Consider the following 13,460-nt stretch of genomic DNA (forward strand, 5'->3'; position numbering starts at 1 on the left):
TGACCAGAATTCCTATAATTAACCAAATGAAGCACATTCTAAATATGACAACCGTTTCAATCTTTGTGAGGCTAGCAAACGCCAGTGTCCTTATAGCTCACCTTTTTTAGCACAATTGCTCCCATGCAGTGCTAATATAACGTCATTAGGCTAAAGTTACCCCACACACACACACACACACACATCACACACACATCACAGACGATGCACAACTCACTGTATATGAGGATACAATGCTGAAATCATTTGCTGGTCCTATTTCTTATCTCCTCACACATTCTTCATCATCGACATTTAACGTAACTCAAATGGCTTACTGTTAGATCTTTAGCTTTAGTCAAGGATGCTAGAACTTCTAGAAATCAATACCAATTCCACCTGGAGTTACACCATCTTAGCTAGGTTAGCAAACATTATTTTATCCTGTTTCACAGTCGTCTACAAAATTGCACAAAGCGTCTCAAAATATCAACAACTCTCCAAACATGTATTTACATTTCATTTGCATTATTAAGTCGCATAACCAGTTGCACTTACCCCAAGTGGTGACGAAAAGGCAGGTTAACCTCCATGCATGGTTTTAAAAATTGTTCAGGTAAGGGTGGTGCGTCGGGACAAACTTGCAGCCCACTCCCGGTTGCTAAGAAAACTCACTTATAACGTGATATTGGGCCTCATTCTCAAACGCAGTTATGAAGAATTTAAGAAGGAATTTCTTCTGTGTTTTAAGAACAAATTTGGCATTCATGAAAGTTCTCATCTGGGGTTTGTTCTGAACTTCAGAAGAATTTCAGAACGCGAAATAGCAGTCGTAAATGCAATTCCTCAGCGAGGTGAAATAAAAACTACTTACAGTGGCAACGTTGTAGCGGATTACCGTCAGACGTGCAAAACTCTCCATCGCTTATATCCTATGTAAAAGCAAAACCAAACGGCGCGCGCGCGCGCGCACACACACACACACACACACACACACACACACACACACACGGTCACAAACAAGAGCAGGGAGAGAGAAAATAATAGCATTAGTTATGTAAGCAAATACGATGTTTGTAAAATTATATCTTATATCTCACACATATAACACAAAAACACTAAATCTGTAAATCTAAATGAACCTTGTTAAATGTCATTCATACATTTTAGGCGTGCAACCATTTTATTTCTATGGTCACCAGAGGCACTGCCCACAAGCATTTGACAGCAGGCTATGCTAGTGTACTATGTCATTGACACAAAGTGAAAAAAAAAAAAAAAAAAAAAAAAAAAAAGGAACCTAAAACAAAGGTCGCTGTTTGTAAATTGCAATTGAAATATAAACTACTTACAGTGGAACACTGTCTGTGGTCGGCAGCAATCCCTGCAATGCAATGAAAACATTGGAAGACACTGTCCATGTCACAGATGTCATCATACCTGTGCCAAAGAAACCGGCTCCATCCTGCTTCAATGACTATCACCCTGTGGCACTGACCCCCATCATTATGAAGTGCTTTGAATGGCTAGTCATGTCTCACATCAAGTCCATCCTCCCCCCCACCCTGGACCCCTTTCAGTTTGCATACCGGGCCAAACGTTCCACAGAGGACGCAATCTGCTCTGCTCTCCACCCAGCCCTCACCCACCTGGAAAAAGCAGACTCACATGTGAGAATGCTTTTCATAGACTTTAGTTCAGCTTTTAACACCATAATCCCACAACAACTCATCTGTAAACTGGACCAGCTGGGGCTCAACACCTCCCTTTGCAATTGGGTATTGGACTTTCTCAGTGAGCGACCCCAAGCAGTACGAGTCGGCAACAACATCTCGAGCAGCATCACACTCAGCACAGGGGCCCCACAAGGCTGTGTACTCAGTCCCCTGCTCTTCACCCTGCTGACTCACGACTGCACAACAACCTACAGTACCAATCACATGGTGAAGTTTGCGGACGACACAACTCTGGTGGGTCTCATCACCAAGAACGATGAGACCCACTACAGGAAGGAGGTCAACCTTTTGACCACGTGGTGCAGAGACAACAACCTCCTGCTGAATGTCAGCAAAACAAAGGAGATTGTGGTTGACTTCAGGAAAAGCCACACTGAACACCCACCACTGACCATCGATGGTGCTGCTGTGGAGCGAGTGAGCAGCACCAAATTCCTGGGGGTGCACATCAGTGAGGACCTCTCCTGGGCCACCAACTCTGCATCACTGGCGAAGAAAGCCCAGCGGCGCCTCTACTTCCTCCGCAAGCTCAAGCGAGTGAAAGCTCCCATACCCATCCTGAACGGATTCTACCGGGGCACCATTGAAAGCATCCTGTCCAGCTGCATCACTGTGTGGGGCAGTAGCTGCACTGAACACAGCAGGAAAGCACTGCAACGCATAGTGAACACAGCTGGTAAGATCATTGGTGCCCCACTCCCACTCCCTTCCTTGCAAGACATATACACCACCCGCCTCACCCGGAAAGCTACCTCGATTGCGAGTGACACCAGCCACCCCGCACACAGTCTGTTCAGCCTACTACCCTCTGGAAGAAGGTATAGGAGCCTCCACCACCAGACTCAGAAATAGCTTCATTCACCAAGCTGTCAGGAAGCTACATTTTCTCCCCTCACTCCCCCCAGCCATATCCGTCAGTCTGACATGAGGCTAAAATCCCCCCCCCCTAAAATAACTCAGGACTCTGCAACAAAACTGTCTCTTGCACTTTTATCACTTCCGTTCACCATAACCACTTACTGTTATACTTGCACTGCTAATGTAACAAATACATCTTACAGGATGTCTTCTTTTGTTGCCATTACCAAATTGCCTTTTTTGCACTACCATAACCTCACTTGAAAGAAAACTTATGCTGCTGTACGTGTATCTGTATGTTTATATCTATATGCAGTGTTGTATAGTAACGAAGTAGAAATACTTCGTTACTGTACTTAAGTCGTTTTTTTGGATATCTGTACTTTACTTTACTACTTATATTTCTGTTTACTTTTACTTTTACTTCGCTACATTTTGCAAAGAAAACGGATACTTTTACTCCGATACATTTCCCCTGAAACCTTCGTTACTCGTTACAAAATCAAATCATCTTTAGAAAAAAAAATTATCATGAGAGTGACGAGACCAACGTCGGGGACTGTGGTAGAACACAGACTGAAAGCAGGTTTGGCGAATCAGTGGTCCTAGCGCACGTTAGGGCTGTCAAAATGGCTCAAAAATGACGTTCGAATATTCGCTTTAAAAAAACACATATATTCGAACATATTCGAATTTCTGGTTGCGCATTAGGCACGTCAATAACAGGACAAATTAATACAACGAGACATAACTACTTGTATAGGTAATTTATTTAAGTTTAAACATATTTAACAACATATTACCTACACAAAAATATGTAAATTAACTAATGGCCAAGACCGCAGAGCTTGCACACACTCGCACTCTTTCTTTCTCCCTCTCTCTGCCTCTCCCGCACCGCCTCGCTCTCTGCGCATAGCGGTTTAAATGAACGACAACAAGGGATACGGTACCTCGGTTCCAGTGCTTCACAGAACTCCCTGAAGCCTATCCCATCCACCACACTGGTCAGCCTCATGTCCTTGCATATGAACGAAATCAATTTTTGCGTGCAGGCCTCCTGTCGTGCTGTAGGCAACGAACTTGTGACGGACGGCGCAAAATATGTATCCAAACGTGGCTGTTTCGCTGAAGTTCCACATATTATGCCGTATTCACTTGGATGCACATTTTGGAGATGTAGCCTCAAGTTGCTAGTTGTTGAATGGTAAGCTAACGCTAGCTTACATAGCTTACACACTACTTTATCTGTAGGCTCAACAAGTTTACAATCAACTGCCCAAAATCGGAAATATTTCCAGACATCACTCTTTAGATTTTTGGGGGTTACAATCACTTTCTCTGCTGCGGTCAAGCAGGGTTCTGCACTTTCTGCCATCTACCACCAAGTCAACTGTCAGCAGTGAGGCAACTTGTTGAGCCTACAGCTAAAGTAGTGTGTAAGCTAGAGTTAGGTTACCATTCAACAACTAGCAACTTGAGGCTACATCTCCAAAATGTGGAGATGTAGCCTCAAGTTGCTAGTTGTTGAATGGTAAGCTAACTTTAGCTTACATAGCTTATACACTGCTTTAGCTGTAGGCTCAACAAGTTTACCATCAACTGACCAAAATCCGAAATATTTCCAGACATCACTCTTTAGATGTTTGGGGGTTACAATCACTTTCTCTGCTGCGGTCAAGCTGGATTCTACACTTTCTGCATCTCGCAAGTCAACTGTCAGCAGTGACTCTGTGCCAGACAGTGAGACTCCTGTGACCTGTCCCTGATCTCAGGTGCGCGCCCACCCGCAAAGCAGACAGTGCTGCCGCTGTTTTTTTAGTTTTTTTTTTTTTACATTCGAATATTAATTTTCACATTCGAAATTCTATTTTTAACAACTATTCGAATATATATTCGAATTTAGAATATTCGTTGACAGCCCTAGCGCACGTTAATGCGTTATTCTACGTTACCATGGAAACACCAATGAGCGTGAACCACACAGGCCAAAGTTAACATTAAGCGGTGGGGCACTTTCAAATGTGACTAAGAAAAAAAACATACAGTCAGAAAATCAGACAGATCAATGCCAGTAACGTTACTGCTAGTTAGCTATCGCTAGTTTTCGAGTATTTGGGAAGTGTTTTAATTCAGCCTACAATGAATAATGTAGACTAGTTGTTGAGGGTGCAATTTAGTACATTGTCGTTGGAAGATAAATTAGAAATTAAACATTTGGGGCCACACAAAATGATTAAGCTATTCACAAGAAACACGATGGGACAGCAGAGACTGAACGCTCTCTCCATGCTTTCCATTGAAAACCCGTTTGTTCATGGACTGGTGGATTTTAACAGCAAAGTCATCGAGAGGTTCGCTCAAGCAAAGAACCGCGCCAACTTCCTATTTAAGTGATCTGCATTGGTGAGTCAAACCTTTTTTTTTTTGGAGCTGATGGATGTATCAATGCAATCTGCAAGGACATCGTCTTTTTACAAAGTTTTGTTCATTTAGCAGCATGTTGTCATGACTTTGGACTATGATTGTCTCAGTTTGGGGACATTGGCGCCATCTGCTGGCCAAAGGACAATTGGACAGTCTTATCGTTATACTAGTGTCATTGTGTTACTCACCTGTGTCTCATCTATACTGATTGTGTTACGCATCTGTGTCCCATCTACACTAATTATGTTACTCATCTGTTTCCCATGTATACTGTGATTAGTAGGGGTATAAATACCCGGCTAGGTTAGTGGATTATCTTCTGTGTGTTCGTTTCCCGCTGTATGGAAATATCATTGTTTTAAGAATAAAGAAACCAAGAAACACTCCTCTGCAACTGAGTCCTAACTAGCTCACTCGGCTGAGCGTGGGGTTACCGATCCAGCGACCCGGGTGCGATCCCCGACAAATCCCTGACACATGTTTTGTTGCTGTTATTTGTTTAAGTTGTGCCTTTCGCTTCATATTGTATGCCACACGTGTGCCACAAGCTTAATACATTAGTTAAGTTATTTGAGCTATGTGTCGGTCTAATATTTTTACTTTGTTGCAATCATTTTACTTTAATGCTGTATTATAGGCAACATCTTTGTGTTGCGCTGAAGCATGTGAAATGTATTTGAAATAGGATTAGCAAAATGCAGCCCATAACACATCTTACTGGTCTACTGCTTATAATAATCAGCTACCTCTAGTTTTTTGACGGTGACATGAAGTCCCAACAGAAATTTCAGGCTAAAATCGCCACTGCTCCAGATCAAGGCAAAATGGACTGCAATATGCAGTGGAAGGATATATCCAAAACATTAAGATCAACAACGAAGGGGACACAACAATAATCGAAGCAAAAGCACACAGGTCTCAATCAAAAAATTAGAAACCCCACGACCTCTTCATTAAATGCCACAAGCACGACCTTGTAGACTAGTCATGTTCTTTCACCGCTGGGTAAGATCTGTATATAATATTTCAAGCTAGCTAATAACCTACAACGATTATTTATTCTTATTCTTTATTCCATCTCTGGCGAAGTATCTAGCTAGTTAGCTAGGATGGTGTCAATCTACACTACAGTAACGTAGCAGTGTGGAGCAAAACAGCTGCTAGTAACGTTATTGTTCAAGGGATGTGTGTGCATGTTGCTGAAAGTATTTCAGTCACTGTACAGATAACTTGCTTGTAAAACTGATGATCCTGATGTAATGCTATTGCTATGGCAGGTTATTGCTCTCAGGTTGTGCCTTATGCATACCTTGGGATACTCAGGAGCCCATTCACAAAATGTTACAAAGATTAAAATTTAAAAAATTCATAATGGCTTTCTGGGACGTTTTGTTTGAAGATGAACAAAACATTTTTCAGTTTCAAGTAATGACTGGGTTGTTACTTTCGGTGCTGCTTTAGTATTGCCTATTGTGTTAAAATTGTGTTCAAATAAGGCCCAGTTTATAAGTATGCTCATTCTAGTCGGAATAAACTTCATAATTCTCAAAATTCTGACCCTTTGCTTTTTTATTAACAGCATTTACTTTGTACTTTTACTTTCAATACTTAAGTACATTTAATATCAGAAAATTACTTTTGATACTTAAGTACAGTAAAGATCAGATACTTTAAGACTTTTACTCAAGTAGTATTCTAAAAGGTTACTTTTACTTTTACTTGAGTCATTTTCCAGGAAGGTATCTTTACTTTTACTCAAGTATGGCTTTTGGGTACTTTATACACCACTGTCTATATGTATATCTATATGTAGGACATGTCTTGTCTTATCTGTTGTTGTGCCTGTGCACTTTATATGTTTCACCGTGGGAGAGTGGGAAACGTCCTTTAGATTCCTTTGTATGTCTTGACATGCAAAGTAATTGACAATAAAGCTACTTTTTGAACTTTGAGAATGTGGCTTGGCAATTTCCAATTCTGGCCATGACCATGTCCTTGTTACGCCGCACATTGTGCATCTGTTCCATTAGCACCTGACAGATTGGTAAGCATGTGGACAGAGGTAAACACACAACGGCCATTCCCACTAATACTAATAAAAAGATGTTGGTTACGATAGACAATGGGGAATTTTACCTTAGCAGCTAATTTTACTGGAATCTTGTCCTCCAAAGCTAGTATAGAGAGAGAGAGAGAGAGACAGTGAAGCACTTCAATAATGAACAGATCAAAAGCAGAAGAAACTAATACATTAAGATCAAGACTAAAACATTATAGAAAATGCAACTCCTCCTCTAAACTTGTGGATGTAGTGGGAATGCCTGAAATTGGATAAGGCATACACACAAAGAAAAAAAACATTCAGCATCTACTGTATATACATACTGTATACTCTTTCTTCTCTGTACAAGGTCGTGCCATCACCTGTGTCTGCCGTCTTGCTGCATGTGTGATCAGGCGTAACAACCTCAGCTTTTAGGAAAGATAGATAGATAGATAGATGGATACTTCATTAATCCCTTAGGGAAATTCCCAAATAGGAACATAAAGCACATAAAGCACCACATGTACAATTACTTTCAACTCCACATGACAGTAAATAGTGCCAAAGTGCCATGCTAAACAAATACCTCCATTCACCATCTTCAGCGACCAGACAAGGCTGAGGATGTGGACATTACTTCTGATATTCAGGAATGTACTGTATTGTGCAGCATCCCAATGGAAGCTGGACATATGGCTTCAAATGGCGTACATTCACCTTGTGACATCACTTGGAAATACCCTCACTGTCAAACAGGGTGGACACTCCCTTGGTTGAGATAGAATTCTAGAACACTGCAGCAAATTACTGCGAAAAACAGAGAATTCCTTTATTTTCTGTTATCCTGTAAACAAACAGTTACAGTTAGAAAACAAAAGAAAAATTACAATTACAAGTTTTTTTTTTTTTTGAAAGGGCATAAATTGTTTGTTAATATGATATCAAATATGTATTAGTGACATCTACAAATATTAAAATACATAGCTTTACATACACCCTAAAGTTCAAATTCATACATTTTGAACCGTACTGCAGACGTATTTATTAGATTTAATATCTTCTTAATGTATTTAATTAGTATTTGTTATATATTTTGTAAATAAATAAATATTAAAATAAATATTAAAATATTATCACTACTAAACCATACAGATAACCAACATTTTTGCTAATTTGGTGGAAAACACCAACCTCTATGCCTCTTCAAATGTATCCTTGTGCAATACATTTGTGGAGGAGGTGAAGGTGTTTGTGAGAATTAACATCCTCATGGGTATCCATCATTTACCCTCTTATCTTCACTACTGTTGGAGCCAGAATGGGTTTTGTTTATTGTTATTATTTATAGTTATGAAATATTAGGATAAGTGTTTTGCATTTATCATAATTTAATTAAATAATATTTTGTTGGTATTTGGATTTGCTTTGTGTACTGTTGAACAACCTGGAAGTGCGAAATTGCGTTGGCCACGGCCCACTTCGTCAGGTGACTGCAGCACCTGACCTCGTGAAGGCAATTAAAGCAGTCACTCCAGAGACAAGTTGGCAGGCATGCAGCCAAAAGGTTTTTTGACCGCAGAAAGCACAACAAATTGGAAATACGGAAAACTTTGGAACCTCTGCTGTTTCGCACCTCCAGATTGTACCATCACCTCAATTCAGGTACATAATTCTTCATCTTTTTTGTTGCAATAAATCAACTATCAACTAAAACCCAACAGTGCTTGAAGCACGTCAACCTAAGGCTCGAATAGGAACGAACTTGGTTTTACAATTGTCAAAAAACCTAGCTCGCAATGCGTTGGAACGTTAGTAGGAACTGATCGCTAGCAGTAACGCTACGATTCTTTGCTTTAAAGACTGTGTATCAATGGTGGAAACTAATATCTTGGCCTTCCGTGAAGAGGTGAATCCGCGCCGGTCATTTGATGTGCGTCCGTCAATTGCGTTGACGTCATCTCATTGAGAAAGTTTTATGTTCCTCATTTGCGAAGGAACGAAATGATTACTTTAAACTTTTTTGACGGTGCAAAACAACTACGAAGTCTCAGTTGATGTTAAGGATTATTTTTGCTTTAAAAAGGAAAGCCATGTGAGAACGTGTGCATTGTTATCTGTTGGAATTGCAAGCAAATCAAAACGTGAGAAAAATGAGGAGAATGAAAAGTTTGCTCAGGTTCAGAAGTTTGGAGGAGGATATTGACACCGCACATGCAGAGCAACTGACACAGCTCAAAGGATCTAGAAGTGCCAAATCCGGTGTCTTAACCAGAAAGAAAAATGAAATCACTGATTTAATGAAGGATGCATGCAATCTTGAAAAGGTTAAATCAAAAATGGAAAATGAGTTTCTCAAAGCATACCGAGACTTCAATGAGTTAAATAACTCTGTCAAATCTTTATTGCATAAAGATGATGTTAAAAGGGATCAATGTGAGTGGTTTGCCCCTAAAGTTGCCCCTTTGTTGATTTTCCAAAACAATGTATCAAAATGGGTTGATCAAATTGAAAAAGTGACTGGTAATGATGCTACAATGGGTACTGCAATTACTGTGGATGATGAGGTGATGATGAGGCCCAGAGGTGTAAAAAGTACTGAAATGTTGTACTCAAGTAAAAGTACAATTACTTTGATGAAATTTTACTTAAGTACAAGTAAAATTACCCATCTAAAAATCTACTCAAGTAAAAGTAAAAAGTAGTTCATTTAAAATGTACTTTAAGTAAAAGTTACTTAGTTACTTTCAACAACTTGATGGGGGCCACTCCTAGCCTGGATACCAGACCGAACTTAGCCCCGCCCACAAATTTTTTGGTTGGGAAGTTCGGTCTGGCATTACTCCATTGAGGAGAAATTATCTGCGGCTCGATATCGGCCGTACCAATCAAATTGTTAAGGCGGGCTTTATACGATGATGGACAGATGATCAACAGTAACGTAACCAACCACGTCACCAACACACGAGTTGAATTCGTTTTCAACAAACATGGCTGCCGCTGGAGAGCTGAAATGTATAGATTCGAGTCCATTTAGACATTGACAGTGCATTCATTTTGAAAGAGGAACAGAGAAACGCGATTAAGGCATTTGTCAATCGAAAAGATGTTTTTGCCTTCCTTCCTACGGGATCCGGTAAAAGTGTAATGTATCAGCTGCCCCTGGTCACATACTACGTTGTTCTGATTGGTTGTAGGTAACCAATTGAGCGAAGAGGCATTTTTTCTCCTGGTTCGGTTGAAACACGCCCCATAATCACAGCCCAATGGAGCGATATCAGACTCATATTCTGACTAGAATTATGAGTATGACATCGTCAGGCTAGGCCACTCCTATATAGTGCAAAAAAGGACAAGGGGTCATAAATCCAATACAAAAACTAGTTATTTTTTATTAAAGGAGAATCTTTAGAAATATAAGTGCAATGACATTAAACATGTCAAACATTAAACATGTCAACACAACATTTAAGAACTTTTGGGAGGACGTGTCAAGACATGAACCACATGACAGCTAAAATAAAAAGTTTAAATACCGCTGCCCCACTGTAAACTTTGGTTACTTTACTTGTGTCCACCTTTAGAGCATTAGTCTACAAACTTCTTGTTGAGTTTGAGCAGCAGCTGATTTTCAAGATGAGTAGAGTTCATCTTAGCTTTGCATTGAACAGCAATCCAGCACAGCTGAAGAGTCGCTCGCAGGCAGCCGAGGCAGGTAGGCCAGTATTGAGTTTCAGGGACAGTTTTTTGATATTCTGAAAGGCGTTCAGCAGATCCATATTGACTGAGACACAGGCTAGGTACCCTTCTAACTCCCCTGTACCTTCTGACCTTCTGGACTTCATTGAGGAAAATAAATCATCTTCATCTGATGAATGTTGTCCAACTTGCTCCAGCCTCCAACATCCGGTCAAGGTGTTGTCTGACAGACTAGACCTGTAGAATGACAAACAACATTTCTGACAATTAAGTATTGAGCTGCCATCAAGAGTGCATCATAACACAGAAATAGCTATAAATAGCTACTTGAGATGACAGACCTACAGTATACAGAATTATAGCATTATTTTCTATTTCTACATGCATCACAATTCATAATCCTCAATTCTTGCTAACCGAGACCCCTGAGCATGAACATGAACATGAAAGACGTGCACGTTGCAAAGCCACCACTTATCGTTATCAATATCTGACTAAACATCGTGATAAATTGCAGATAACGACATACACATTGACTTGTCCAACTGTCTGAAAACGATGGTGTGCGCATTCACATTGTTCTGTTTCAAGGCATGGGAGGCAGCCAAATGATTAGCCTAATATCAGTTTATGTGGTGTATTTCATTGCTGATGACTGATCTGCAGTTTTTAACACAATATGAGAGACTGAACATAATAATGCTATGACCTGAAACGAATGGAAGACAGGAATGGAATTATTATTAGTCTATTGGATGACCGCTGTCGACGTTAGCATACTCAGGGCGGTTGCAAGTGCTAGCCAAAATTAGGCTACTACCTACTAGTGCCATGAAACGCATATTTTGCTTAATGGAGCAAAGCTAACTAAATGACAAAAACGCTGTCTGAACTACTAATGGAAAGGGACAAATACTGTACTTACCAACACATGCTTGCGCAGATTTGAAGATGAATGTTTATAAGCAGAAAGTTCTGACTGGCGGATTAGGCACAGTTTACACAGCATATAGCTGTTGCCTCTTTTACGTTGGAAGGCAAACTGCTTGCTGAGATGTGGCCACGGGTTTTCGTCATCTTCTTTAATTTCAACTGGCGGAAAGTTCGGTGCTTCAGCTTGTTGGTGGTCCGCAGCTTGTTGGTAGTCCGCACTATCATCTTCCTCCATATCTATCTCTCGTGACTCGGCACCGTACCGGCGCCTTGCATGACTCCATCATATACTCCATGCAGCATCCACCATTGCAGTGAGAATTGTGGTGCGCGATTCCCGCCTTGAACTATGTTTTTTTTTTTACTCAGTAACGGATGTAATTTCCAATGTAGCGAAGTACAATACTTCAGTCAAAATCTACTTAAGTAAAAGTAAAATTACCGATTTCAAAAACTACTTAAAAATTACAAAGTACACAAAAAAACTACTCAATTACAGTAACGTGAGTAAAAGTAATTCGTTACTTTACACCTCTGGTTATGCCTAATGACAGTGTTTCCAATGCACCATCACGACATTCATCAAAATCATCAATGATATCTATTAAAATGCATCTGGAAAGTGAACATGCTGAGTTGGCAGCTAAGGCTGAGAGGCTTCAAAAGAAGCAGCATCTTGAGAAAATAGAAACTGAGCTCAGAGCTGAGAAGGAAAAGCTTGAATTGGAGACTCGGATGGCTGCAAATACAGCATCTTAAAAGGATTTGAAATGTCACAAAATGTGCCTGAAAGAACAGAAAGAATGGATGGAATGAATGAGTATTTGGAAGAAGGATTGGCACAACATGATGAACAGGATGACTATGAGGACACTGAGCTGACCCAGGCATACGCACAACCCGCAGCTACTTTGGACAGTACCACTGTGGATCAGGAAACAGCAACAAGAACTCAAGAGGAACCTGTAAAGACAATTACACATGGAAGTCGAACTATGGATGCATCTGTGAGAAGAAAGACAATACATCCTCATCAGATTCATTATGCCCCTTTGGACCCAACGTTCGTCACCCATAAACCAAAAGTTCCATTAGATGTCGCTAAAGATCGTAGACCACCCCAGACTTCGACCATCAAGTCATCTGATCTTTTTGCCTACCCAGGTAGTCATGACTTCATGTCACATGGTACAGGAACACGTGGAGGTGTGGACTCAACAGTCTGATGAACATAATGGAGAATCAAAATCAAATAACAGAAACTCTCATTAAGCAACTAGGTCAATTTACTTTACCATCAGTCAGCATTCCTGTCTTTAAGGGAGATCCTCTGGACTATCTGTTCTTTATGAGAGCTTTTGAACATGGCATTGAAAGGAAAACTGAGAGCAACCAAGATAGACTGTTCTTTTTAGAGCAGTTCACCTTGGGGCAACCAAGAGAACTGGTGCGTAGTTGCCAGTATATGCATCCAGACAGAGGTTATGCTACAGCAAAGGAACTTTTAAAGAAGCACTTTGGTGATGAACACAAAATTGCTACCTCATACTTGGATAAAGGTCTCAACTGGGCAGTGATCAGGACAGAAGATGCAGATGCCTTACAGGCTTATTCTGTGTTTCTCACTGGATGTTTGAATGCCATGAACTCTGTGCAGTATTTGGAGGAATTAAATCATCCAGTTAACATGAAAGCCATTCTCAGTAAATTATCTTTCAAATTGCAAGAAAGATGGCGAATTAAAGCTTTTGAACTACAGGAACGCAATGGCCCAAGGGCAAAGTTTT

General features: G+C 40.4%; 1 long non-coding RNA gene across 4 annotated transcripts; it reads right to left on the reverse strand.

The window, feature by feature from the left end:
* Positions 1-7: 7 nt before the first annotated feature.
* Positions 8-8,787, reverse strand: LOC122133500. Of its 4 annotated transcripts, none has more exons than XR_006152811.1 (4): positions 7,425-8,787; positions 7,137-7,174; positions 1,332-1,363; positions 8-911 (listed from the first exon to the last, which is right to left on the reverse strand). It is a non-coding gene; the product is annotated as an uncharacterized LOC122133500 (long non-coding RNA). The 4 variants fall into 4 exon arrangements; XR_006152812.1 differs by lacking the exon at positions 8-911 and having other exon boundaries at positions 1,226-1,363; positions 7,425-7,472; positions 7,762-8,787; XR_006152813.1 differs by lacking the exon at positions 8-911 and having other exon boundaries at positions 1,226-1,363; positions 7,425-7,472; positions 7,631-8,787.
* Positions 8,788-13,460: the final 4,673 nt, after the last annotated feature.

The sequence above is a fragment of the Clupea harengus genome, chromosome 14 (genome assembly GCF_900700415.2).
Source record: "Clupea harengus chromosome 14, Ch_v2.0.2, whole genome shotgun sequence".
In the NCBI taxonomy this organism is placed as follows: domain Eukaryota; kingdom Metazoa; phylum Chordata; class Actinopteri; order Clupeiformes; family Clupeidae; genus Clupea; species Clupea harengus.